The sequence below is a fragment of the Panthera leo genome, chromosome F3 (assembly GCF_018350215.1).
Source record: "Panthera leo isolate Ple1 chromosome F3, P.leo_Ple1_pat1.1, whole genome shotgun sequence".
Lineage (NCBI taxonomy): Eukaryota > Metazoa > Chordata > Mammalia > Carnivora > Felidae > Panthera > Panthera leo.
In genome coordinates, this window is record NC_056696.1 from 42791316 (window position 1) to 42804023 (window position 12708).

The window sequence follows — 12708 nt, forward strand, 5'->3', positions numbered from 1 at the left end:
GATTTGTCTGGCTCCCAAATGACAAACTTTGTCTTCTTCATGAGAGTCGCACTCCAGGCCCACTGCAAGCTCTCTGCACTGCCGCCCCCCCCCCCCCCCCCCCCCCCCCCCGCCGTTCTGTCCTACCTTCTTCCTCTCCACACCTGACTAAGTAAAAAAAGATGGAAGGACAAGCCACAGCAATCCCAGCCTCTTTGGTGGGGCCTCTCTGCCTTCCCTCCTGCCTGCTCCCAGGAAATCAGCCCGCGAGAGGGCAGGCCGGGGGCGCTTCTGCCCGGGGCTCCCAAGCCCCTCTCTGGAGACAATGGCTCAGAGAGGGAGGACGCAGCCAGCCAGCTTTATGTACAGGGTGGCCACACACAAAACCATTGTTCCGCATCAGGACAGACAATGGTTTGTATCTCCAGCTCCTGTGCCAAGTAGTTCACCCCCTTGGATGAAAGCAACCCTCAACATTCCCTTGTAAGAAATAGCCTGATACTGAAATCTGGCCCCAAGCTGAGAATTTGTATCCGGCTGTAACAAAAGCCCGTTCTAGCTGACGGACTGGGTGTATCCAGCGCTCCCTTACCTGGTCCAGAGCCACCCAGGCAAACACACGGGGACAGATCACCACTCTCACCACTCACTCGCCGGCCTCTGCTTGCTCGTCCCGACTCCTTTCACACTCAGGAATAGGGAAAAGGTTTCCTTTAATACTCACCAGGTCCCTGGTGGGTAGCAATCATTAACAGCCACACATGCTGACTGGCCTTAACCCCTTCAGCGCTGGGTTGCCTCCGGCTGACTGATGGACAGCCCTGTCCTCTCTTCCCAGCCCTGGGCCAGCCCAACTCCCACCTTGATGTCATCCACCTGAGTAATGCCGGCCTCCCATGTGGAGAGCGGAGAGCGGGAGCCCTCTAGTCCCACCCAGGCTGCCCCGCCTGATTGGAGCACACTCCAACCTGAGGCGCTTGGCTCTGGCGTGGTGCCCAATTGGATGAGCCCACATTATGAAATATTTGCCTAGCAGGCCAATAGAGGAGCCGGGATCTGGGGGAGGGGATGATATTTTTATTTATTCCTGGAGGAGGGAGAACAGACAAAGGTAGTCCCTCGCATCCCGAGCCCTGGGACGGGAAGCAGTGGGAAGGTGGTCTCAGGTGGATGGAAGCGTCTCTAGCTTCTCTGTCCATGTACGGGGCACAATCCTTGAAGGCTTCTGAGCATTTCAGCTCCTGGCTGTTTAGCGAGAGGGCTTCGTTGCCTTAATAATCCCCTGCCTCGCTCAGGAGTTTGGAGAGTCTTAGCAGGAACTGTAACAGAAACCAAGAAAGGAAACTTCTTGACCGGCAAAGGATTGCTCGTCTCTACTTAAACTGTGCAGCTATAGGTGGTCTTCTTTATATTTGAAAGTTGCAGAAATTGTTTTGTTTTGGGTTCTTTTTTTTTTTTTTTTTTTTTGCATCTTTGGAGGATGCAGCTGAAAGGTGGGCAGGCATGAGTGGAGACAAATCCCCTCTTTATCCCTTTAAAAATAGGCTTCTGATTTGGGGAAATCTAAATCCAGCATAAAAGTATCCACATGTAGGACACATGCAAATCTATGCAGATATGTGCAAATGAGCAGCTCCGGGCTTTTCAGAGTAAGTCCTTGCCGGGATTTTTCTAGTTTGAGCAAGAAACCAGGTAGTCTCAAAACCTTATATCAGAGCATCTTACTAGAGCTTAAAGCTAGCAGCAGAGAGAACATAGAGAGCTCAGCAAACGGATTTATCGAACATGTACTACGTGTAAGGCCTTTAAGTATACTCTATTAGAGTGTTAAAAACATGATCATAAATATATAGCATACACAGGGGAATGCAAGTGCCCTCCCCCTGCACGCCCACAATGAATACCCACTTCTCCTTTCAGGGCCCAGTGAGGGAGCTGGCTGCTCCAGGCCTTGCCAGCCTGGGTCTAGCAGCTGGCACCTCCTCCTTATCACCCCTGGTTCCTGTTTGTCTACCAGTAAGCCCAGCCACTGTGGCCCAGGACCCTGGCTTAAACCAGCCCGGGGGCCTTATCTTATCTCCCAGGCTGCCTTCCCAGTGGCCTGATGGCTGGTTGGCCCTAGTCTCTTAAAGGGGCTGCACTATATTTCCATCTAGTCGGACCTTAAGAATACCCTCAGAAATCTAGGGAAGCACAGCCTGTGGAGGGTCAGATTCACCACCCCACCCCCTCTTGGCATTCCCTTTACAGCCACGGCAGGCTGTGGGGCTGCTACTGGAATGACTTATTGACTTAAAACAGGGAAAGATGCTAACGTTGTTACATACCACTTTAAATGCTTATCATATCATGCAAAGGCCCTGCACCTCAGTATTTCCAGGCCCCAGTTCTGTTATTGAGTTTTTAAAAGCGGGGGGGGGGGGGGGGGGGGGGGGAGGGGGAGAGGCTCAGGATACACCGTCAATATAGTAAAATCAGTTGTACCTCTAGCTACTAACCTGAAAATTGAAATTTTAAAAACGCTATTTACAGTAGAATTAAAAGTGTGAAATATTAAGAAATACCTTTGGCAAAAGATGTGAAAGACCTATATACTAAAAATTATAAAACACTGCTGAGAGAAATTAAACCAAATGTAAATAAAAGGAGACATATATTGTTTGCATGGATTGGAAGATTCCATATCGTTAAGGTATCAATTCTCCCCATATTTTTCTACAGATTCAACACGATCCTTTGTAAACACTGACAAGCTGATTCTGAAATGCATATAGAAATCAAGGGACCTGTAATAACTAAAAAACTTTCAAAAAGAAGTACAAAGTTAGAAGCCTTAGACTCTCTGACTTCAAGACTCATTGTAAATCTACAGTAATCAAGACAATGTGGTATTGGCATAAAGATATATGTATAGATCAATGGGACAGAATAGAGAATCCAGGAATAATCTATGCATATATGGTCAATTGGTTTGCCACAACGGTGTAAAGGCAACTCAATGAGGGAATGACAGCCTTCTTACTACAGGCTGCTGGAAAAAAACAGAGATCCCTACACCTAAGGCAAACGAAAACAAGCCCCCTGACCCTACCGTAAAAAAATTAACCGAAAAGGAATCAAGATCTAAATGTAAGAGCCACAACTGTAAGATTGCTAGGAGAGACCATAGGAGAAAAATCTTCAGTGATTTTCGGTTTGGCAAATGTCTTAAATAGGACACAAAATTCACCAACTTCATCAAGAAATCATCAAGAAATTGAACGTCACCAAAATGAAAAACCACTCTTCAAAAGATGCGGTTACAAAAAGGAAACGGCAAGCCATAAACAGGGAGGAAACATTTGCAAAACATGTACCAGACGTAAGATCTTTATCCAGAATAGATAGAGAACTCTTGCCGCTAAATATTAAGATGGCAAACACCACCACCACCACCACCACAAAAAATATGGGCAAAAGACTCCACCAAAGAAGATATACAATGTCAAATCAAGTACACGAAAAGATGCTCAACATCATTAGTCATTAGGGACAGGCAAATTGAATGCACAATGAAATAATGGTACACACCCACTAGAATAGCTAAAATTAAGACTAATCATACCAAGTGTTGACAAGACTGTAGGGGAATGGAACTCATCCACTGCTGATGAGGATATAAAGGGTACCTCCGCTTTGGGAAAGTTTGGCAGTTTTTTAATAAGTTAAACATGTGGTTATCTTACAACCCACTGATTCCTAGGTATTTACCCAAAAGAAGCGAAAGCATGTGTCCACACAAAGACTTGTGCACAAATGTTCATAGCAGCTTGTCAGAGCCCCAGGCTGCAAAAAACCCCAAATGTCCACGGACAGGTGAATACAATGTATGTGCTACACCCATACAATGGGCTATGCCTTGACAATAGGAAGAAATGAATTATTACGGGTGCATCTCAAAATAATTATGCCGAGTGAAAGAAGTCAGATGCCCCCAAGGTGGAAAATGTATACTGTATGACTCCATTATAAGAAATTTTAAAATGCAAACTAATCTATAGTGACAGAAAGCAGATGAAAGTTTGAGGGGGAGTGGGGTAGATGGCAGGATTTCAAAGAGGCAGGAAGACACTGGAGAGCCACACGTCCGGGGACATTATGTTAATCGTGGTCGTAGTTTCACAAAACCCATCAGATGTTACCCTTTAAATATATGCAGTTTACCTTCAGTTAATTGTACCTCAGTAAAGTAGAAAAACTTTCGTTTGAAACATCAGTACAAGACAAAACAACACAACAGCTCCGCCTGGGTCCCACCCATTATGTTTACACTGTGATGGATGTGGGCAAGGGGTGGTCGGGGGGACAGGCTGGGGTTCCAGCTTTGCCTGGTGACTTAGTCTGACAGAAATGCCGGTTCAAGCCAGGGATGAGCATGGGCCCTGAATCGGCCTGAATACCTCGCATGGATTCAGGTCAAAAATGTGGCAGATCTGAATACGGTCTTTATAAAAATGAAGGATTATCTTATAACAGAAGGGAAAATATTAAGTATAACCCTTTATGATCCCCAAAGCACTCTTATCCTTATCTCATTTGGTTCTTTCATGGCCCCATGAGGCAGGCAGAAATATTATCACCCCTCATTTTAACAAAAACCCTGAAGTTCAAGGAGATAGAGTCTTGGCCGAGATAACCCACCTGCCGTATGGGAGGGGAGGCTAAACCCTGATGGGGTCTTTCAATCTCGGTTCAGAGCTCTTTCCTGTTGCCACAAGATCTGTCCCCAGCGGGGGTGACTGCCTCCGACTGTGGACCATGGACCAGCATCCGGTGCTCACCCTGCCCTGGGTGGATGTTCTGGTGACTGATCCAGAAGGGGCTCCCAGGGTGGATGAAAACAGGGGCAGATCTAGGGTCAGAATAGGATCAACTAACGGGAACCATGCAGTGTTAAGAGTGAGGAGACTGTTAGAGACGAGAGGATCAAGGATCTAATTTGATCACACATTTGATGAGAAGCGGGAGGATGACAACCAAAGCCACTCCCAAGGCAGGAAGTCTGGTGGGTGTGGAAGCAGCTGGAAGCTGTTAGAGGGCTCCAGGCCAGCAACCCGGCTGGGCTCCAGGCCTCTGTACCCCTCCTCTCCCTCCTCTTCTCTCCCTGCCCCACCCTCCCTCCTCCAGCACTCTGGCCAGGGCACAAGAACAGTGGCTGGCTGGGAGCCCCACCTCTCTCTCCCCTTGTTCCCAGGACAGGATGCTGGAAGGGAGGAGACCTAACCGTGCAGGGCATGGGGACACGACATGTAAGGGGCATCCAAGAACTCAGTAATCAAGATTGATACTATTTTCTTAATGGAATATTTTTCAAAATAAAAATGCAAAAAAAAAAAAAAAACAACCCATGATAAATGACATATTTTAAATAAAACCCAGATCGGTATTACTGAATTTCCCTCTTGTCTGAGGCTCCAGCATGGCTTACAGGGGCACTGCTATAGGTCCCGTCTTTACTTAAACTGCTGATATTTCGTTCTTTATGAAATTTTGGCACTAATTTTGAGTTTTTAAAAATATTGCTCTCGGTTGGCGGGGTGGGGGGCACAGGGGTGGCTCAGTCGATTGAGCGGTCGACTCTTGATTGTGGCTCAGGTCTGATCTTACGGTTCACTGCGATGGAATCCTGCATCAGGCTCTGCTCTGACAGCACTGAGCCTGCTTGGGAGTTTCTCTCTCTTTGTCTCTCTCTGCCCCTCCCCTACCTGTGCTCTCTCTCTCTCAAAATAAATAAACAAGAAAAAACAGTAAAAAAAATAAATACATAAAAATATTGCTCTGGATAATTGAGTTTTTTGGCACCCCTTAAGTGTTGTCCCTACGAGGGAACTCACATCCCTTACCTCATTCAGACCTGCTCAAGGATGAGGCTAGGGGGGCATGGGAGGGAGCTGGGAAGACTGGACAAGGCCCAGAAAGGGCTAGGGAGGGTCCTGCGCTCTTCGAAACACCTCAAGGCATGAATAACAGAAAAAGGCTGAGGACTTCTTCTAGAGTAAAGGGGAATAAAGAGGCATGGTCCTGGATTGGATTCTAATGATTAGGGCAACTGATAAAATTTAAATACGGATTGTTTATTAGGTACTAGTCCTGCATCAACGTGACATTTCCGAAATCTGTTCATTTGTGCCATGGTTATGCAAGAGAATATCCTTGTTTTGAAAAAGGAAAAAAAAAAAAAACCAAAAAACGATGATGCAGAAAGAAGGGCTGGAGGGAAGCCCACGCCCCTCTTTCTCTAGTCTCTCTCCTCCCATTCTAGGCAGTCCCAAGAGGGAACAGTAGGAAATGGGGTTGGCAGAAAGTCTTGTCCAAAAGATCGGGTATTGGAGAACCGGCTGGACATTTTCCTCCCGAAACAAGAATTAATTTTGAATTCCCCAATCCTCCTCACCCTCCCCAGGAAGACTTGACAACCGGCACAGAAAAGAAAAGGAAATTAACACCTATCCGTGCCATGACGCCATGACGCTAGCAAATTCTGATAGGTGCTGAGATCCAGCCTAGGGAGGAGGAACCTGAGAGGTCAGGTAGGTAGCCCGAAGCTACAGGGTTAGGAGGTAGGAGAGTTGGGACCATAGCCCAGGACACAGTCCAAAGCCGGCTCTCTTCCCACTTCATGTAAGTTGTGCAACTTGAAATTCCCTTCTCATGCATCATCCTACAAACTAATCCTTTAGTTTATTTTTACTGAGTTGAATCTGCATTGGTCTTGAGATTTTTGGCTCCGGAGTCAGACTGCCCCAGCTCCAATCCTGGCTCCACCAGTTACCAACTAAGGAGCTTTGGGGGAGTGACTCAACCTCTCTGTGCTTTCACTCCCCCATCTGTAAAAAGGGGTAATATATGCACCTACCTCCTGGGTTTGTCATAGGATTAAATGAGATTATCCAAGTAGAAAATTTAAGAGAGGTCCTGGCACTTAGTAAATGTTCAGTAAATGCAAGTAATCATTCTTATCTGCGCCTGTGCCCTGGACTGTTCACTCATAGGAAGCAATGGCCTGATTTTGACCATAAAGCCCCTTAGCACTTTGATACATAGAAATGGATGGTTAATAATTGCTCCTAAAGAAGCTATTCATCAAGGGGCGCCTGGGTGGCTCGGTTGGTTAAGCGTCTGACTTCGGCTCAGGTCATGATCTCATGGTCCGTGGGTTCGAGCCCCACGTCGGGCTCTGTGCTGACAGCTAGGAGCCTGAAGCCTGCTTCGGATTCTGTGTCTCCCCCTCTCTCTGCCCCTCCCCCCTTGCACTCTGTGTCTCTATCTCTCCGTCTCTCTCTCAAAAAAATAAATCGGGGTGCCTGGGTGGCTCGGTTGGTTAAGCGTCTGACTTCGGCTCAGGTCATGATCTCAAGATTTGTGAGTTCGAGCCCCGCATTGGGCTCTGTGCTGACAGCCCAGAACCTGGAGCCTGCTTCGGATTCTGTGTCTCCCCCTCTCTCTGCCCCTCCCCTGCTCATGCTCTGTCTTTCTGTCTCTCAATAATAAATAAAGGTTAAAAAATTAAAATAAATAAATAAACATTAAAAAAAAACAGAAATTATTCCTCAAGATGGCACTTAGCCATTCCTAAATCTGGTTGTAATGTCTTTAAGGCACTACGCACCTCAGAACAAGGGATCATCTGCAGCGGTCACCTGTCCCCCTACCCTGAGGATCCAGAATAATCAACATCTGAGAATCTCAAATGGGAGGGAGGTTTGGCCTGATGTACTTTGAACTGGAAGGTGCATATTTTTTCCTGGGTCATATCGAACTTGGAAGTTAAAAAGCAAGTCAATGCCAGGGGCTACATCACTGGGCAGGAGTCAACTGAGGAGCCCCAAGTTCTAGTGTTTGCACCGTACCCCTCCAGCGGTATAATGTGGACAAGGCCTTGCCCCTTGGGGCCCACGGGATAGGAAACAGGGAATCACCTTGCCCAGAGAGTGAACAAGAGGGACCAGAGAGACCACGGAGACCTGAGCACTTTAGGTTCTTCGAGAAAGCCCCTCTCTCGGGCTAATTTCCCATCAGGACCCCTAGCCCCAGTGTAGACGTTTGGACTCAGCTAGGGAGGACCCACAGCACATGAAGGACATGGACTGACAGATCATTCATCTAAGGTGCTGAAGAGAGGAAGGCCAACGGCAGGGTGGCCAAAAGTCAACAGCAGTCAGGTTGAGCCAAGACGGTCCTTCTGTGACAAGGGCAGAGCTGGAACAGGGCAACTTTCTAACTATAAGCAGATACCCGAGAAGCCACAAGGCACACAGGACTTGTGTGGGGATGCGAGTGAAGCAAGGGAGACACCAGGGGGTGTATGTCTAGGGGACAGGGCTGTGCGAAGTGGCAGCAAGGGACTGGCGCAGGTGAGTGTATCTTGGTGATGGGGATACAGGGGGCAGAGCCAGATTTTGTGGGGCCGGAAGCTTCTGCAACCTGAGGGGTCCTCATTAAGAAAAAGACTACAAATACAAATACAAATACAGATGGGTTCTTGGAGGGGGCCTGGAACCAAACTGCGTGGCTCACGCCATGGGGGGCAGTAAGCTCGCCCCCACACCTGTCCGCATCTCTGAGCGGACAGACTCACCTGTGCTTGTTGGAACCTTCCTGCCCCTGCCTCGGCACTATTTCGCTTTCCCTTCACACCCATGCTTTGCTGACCTGATTTTGCTTCGTGGTAGACAGCCCGAATTAGTCAGTGCCCCCACGCCTTGGAATTAAATTCCTCCCCGCCTCTGCGCAATAGGTATTTGGATTTTGTGCCACGCCCCAGCCCCCCCCCTCCAATGCACTACACCCTCAACCATCACCATCAGGGGCTGAGTTCCTCCCTATCCCAGGAGCCCCACCTTTCCCAAAAGGCATTGCAGGCACCCTCCAAGCTGCCAGAAGGGGTGAAACCGAGGCTCTCCCTGACGCCTGGCCCCCTGCATTCCAGCCCTGCGCCCAGACTTTGACCTTCTCCTGTGGCTGGCTGCAGATGTGTTCTGTGTTACAGAAATAGCCCAGCTCCTGGGCCCCTGCAGGCCCTCCCTCTGCTTTACTCAGAGATACCCCACCTCCCAGGCTCCAGGAGGGAAGTGCTCAGTTCTCCACTCCTCTCTCCCACACGCCCCTCACGGCGCAGAGCCAGATGGGGCCTGCCTCCCCCCTGCTCCTTCCAGCCCCAGTGCTTCTGTGCCGTTTCTGCCATTACAGCTGATGGAGGGGAGCGGTTTGGCGGAGGAAGGTATGAAGGAGGGCATAAAGAAAAAGGGGGGTAGCACCATGAAGAGAGTATACGATCTGACCCCCGTACGGTTTGTCTCTTCTCTGAGGTTTGTTTGGATAAAGGGCAGCAGCCAGCCGGAAATGGTTCCCAATCCCAGACACCCTGGCCCAAATTCCCATTCTCTCATACCAGAGGGTGATTTCATCGTCACGGATTCAATCCTAACCTAAACAAGATGGTGGGCATCGGTCTTCCTCGCGAGCCCAAGATGGAATGTGGGACAATGGATCCAATTACGTTATTAATAACTGAACTTAGAAACAGTAATGGGCTTTCCAACTGTGAGGCTTTTAGATGTTGATGCCCTAGTGTCTGATGGAACAATAAAATCTTTTCATAAAGGACTTCACTAAAAAGACAGAGTGTTACCTATGGGTAAGGCAGGGGCCTGAATGGCCTTCTAGGTTCAGGTTCTGTGCCTTTTCCACTCACAGGGAGTGGCAGTGACACTGCAGTCTAGCCACCGACTAGGCCCCTACCCGTCCCCATGATCAGGCAGGAAAAGAGCCGAACGGGAGAGGTCGGGGGCGTATAAAGTCTTCAAGCCAGACTCCTCTAGGCTTGGAGGCCCATGAAGGGCTAACATGTACTAGGAAGCACCCACCCTTTCTAGAAACTGCCCCGACCCCAATACCCACATAGTTACAGTGGTAACAACCATGTCCCTAAACCTGACGCCACTCTCTTGGTTACAGGGGGTAGCCACCTGGTCTCAACCCAACCAAAACCCTCCTCGGGGATGGGAACTGGGATTGAGAGAGAAAAGAGATCCGAGACCTCCTCCAGGTGACCTCCAGGTACACGAGGGAGCCACTGGAGGCCACCTTCTGGACCCCGTAGACTGCCCAGGAAGCTGAGTAGCCTGTCTGCAGTGAGACCAAAGACTGAAGCCAGCACAGGGAGAGCGGCAAGACATCATACTTGTGGCATTTGGCTTCTTGCTTCTAGTTGGTTCCTGTGACCCAGCCGTTTCTCTGACCCTTACAATAAAATCCCCTCTGGGGCCGAAGATGCTGTGAGTGGCTTCAGTAGTGTGCGCTCAGAAGTCCTAATTAATACCAGCAAGAGGAACAAGATGCCTTCTGGAAGACCCAACGTCTCACTGACTCTGCACACATGGCTGGTATGAGGAGAAAAGGAAGAGAAGCAGAGGAAGAAAGGAAAGGGTTGAGAGCCGGGCCCAAGGGCGGCAGACAACCGGGCTGGGAGGCCCCGGGCCAGCCCAGAGACCAGGCTGGCAGAGAGGGCAAGGAGGAAGGTAAGGGTCAGAGAAGACGAGTCTAAGTTTGCTACTACTCAGCTTAGAAAAGCTTCTGGGATGTTTAAGAGGGAGCCGGCAACCACAGAGGCAAGCTCAGATCCCTAAGGAAGGTGGCAGGTGACCGCAGCTGACAGAGGGAGTCGGGGAGCTCCGGGCCAACAAGCTGATGTGGCTTTGAGACATGTTCTCAGAGGACAGCCACGATTCAGGGGAGAAAAAAAAAATCATCTTGTCTTCTTTCTCCTGAACTTTCCAAAGCAACTGTGGGTCTTCTGCTACCTCTGAGCCTCACAGTTCTCTGAGTCCAAGGGGACCGGTCTGCCCCTCAGGTCTTCTAAACTACTTCCCTGGCACCAATTCCATGAGCTAATGGTCCCTTTAAGAATATTTTTCCCCCATCTGTTCTCTACTGGGCTGGAGCAGATGTTCCTCGTTCCTATGGCAACGGACCTACCACCCTTCCTAATGGGTATCTTCCTAGTGAAGGGCACAGCATAGCCGCTCTCCTCCCAGAGCAGAGTCCCCTGACAGCAGGCTCCTGACCACACAGGAACACCGTGGACACCCGTGTGCCTAGACTTCGAGAGTTCGGCCCTTGCCTGACCTAGAGGTGGCCCAGGAATGGCAGTTGTCATCTGACAACACACAGAAGGTCGAGGGAGGGAGATTATCTATGCCACTGCTCCCACAACAGACCAACGTCCATCTTTCCAATGAAGCGTTAAAAGCACATGCTGTATCTTCAGCAGATTACATTAGCACTTGCTTTGACCTTTTTTCACATCACTAATGAAGACCAGTGAGACCCCCTAATCGAATTCTTATTTCAAGCTGCGCATCACTCTCGCCCTTACTGGGGCTTTGTGATCCTTCCAGAGAGTCCTTCTCGTAAGACCAGTCCCTACTCAAGGCAAGAAGACTTCCACAGCCAGGCAATGGGTGGGGAAGCAGGAAGCAATGTGCATTCCACTGGTTCTGCACGGGGGTTGTGTCCACTGCAGATGATGCTTCTCTCACTAAACCCAACTTGACCCCATTTGTTCTTGGCTCTCTCAGCCCCCATGAAGCCAGCTGGATTCTTCTTGTAAGCCATAAAGTTGACTGAACTTTAGCTTCCTCTCTTCCGAGCTTTTCGCCTACTGGGATCCCACGAGTCAATGTATAAATAAGAACAAGCCAATAAATGATCCCTATCAGATGTGCAGAAAGCACCTCCCTAATTGGGTACAATGCCAAAGTCAGAGCTCCCACCCCCACCCTCCACTCTCTTTCCCTCACTGCTGGAGCGGCGAAGTGTGCCATACCTTGGAGGACAAAGCCTGGCTCTGGAGGTGGACAGTCCTGGGCTGGAATCACCCTTATTGGCTGAAAGGCGTTAGGCAACTTATTGATCATCTGAGCCCTAGCTTCATTCTCTGTAAAATGAGAATGCTAATTCCACCCGATAGGATTATACAAGGCAGGACAGAACCACAATGCCTTAACAGCATCTCCAAATCCACAAACATCTGAAAATTGAACATTTTTTCCTAACTCAACGGATGGCAGACCCCAACTTAACCTGAACCTAGTTAGCAGCAAAGCATGACCTGAACTCGCATGAGACTCTTCAGAGGCTTTGTTTATCCCGGTTCTGTGACTCTTTAGATAAGCCTGGCTGCAGAAATATTAATATGTTTGATTTTGGAGCTGTTCCAGACCCTGCTGGAGGCTTGATGTAACACACAGTATGTGCATCATGTTACTGTTCTGAAATGCACAGGCCCTGGGGTTTCAGATGACTAACTGTGGAACTGTCTATACTGGTCCTCCAGCCCCTTGAAGACGGGGGTTTCAGGAGAGCCACCAGAGTTATTTAGGCTAAAGATGTTGACAACCATTCAAAACACTTGCCTTGTCACAATCTGGATCTCTCCTGGGTCCCTGGGTTCCTGCAGCCTGCAGCCAGCTCCCCGGAACACACGTTGGCATGGGGCAGGGGAGAGGATCCAAAGACCAGCCTGTCAACCCATAAGAATCTGCGGCCTTTCCACCTGAACAGAGCTGGCACAGGCCGTGTGTTGCTGTTATCTGCTTAGGCTTCAGGTATAGACATGCCCGAATATTCCAAGCATGCCTCCCAACTTCCCACCTCATTGGGCTCTTCTTTCCACCCTACCACCACCCC

At 49.1% G+C, this 12708-nt stretch overlaps 1 protein-coding gene across 15 annotated transcripts in view; it reads right to left on the reverse strand.

Moving 5' to 3' along the window:
- PLEKHA6 (pleckstrin homology domain containing A6) overlaps positions 1-12708 on the reverse strand; it is a 111365-nt gene that overhangs the window by 54221 nt on the left and 44436 nt on the right. Inside the window, exon 1 of one of the 15 annotated variants that reach the window (XM_042924685.1) lies at positions 704-964. The exons of the other annotated variants lie outside the window; for them this stretch is intronic. The gene's annotated coding sequence lies outside the window, so the exon portion shown is untranslated. Of the gene's footprint in view, positions 1-703; positions 965-12708 lie in introns of those variants that run through there. 15 annotated transcript variants of the gene reach the window in all.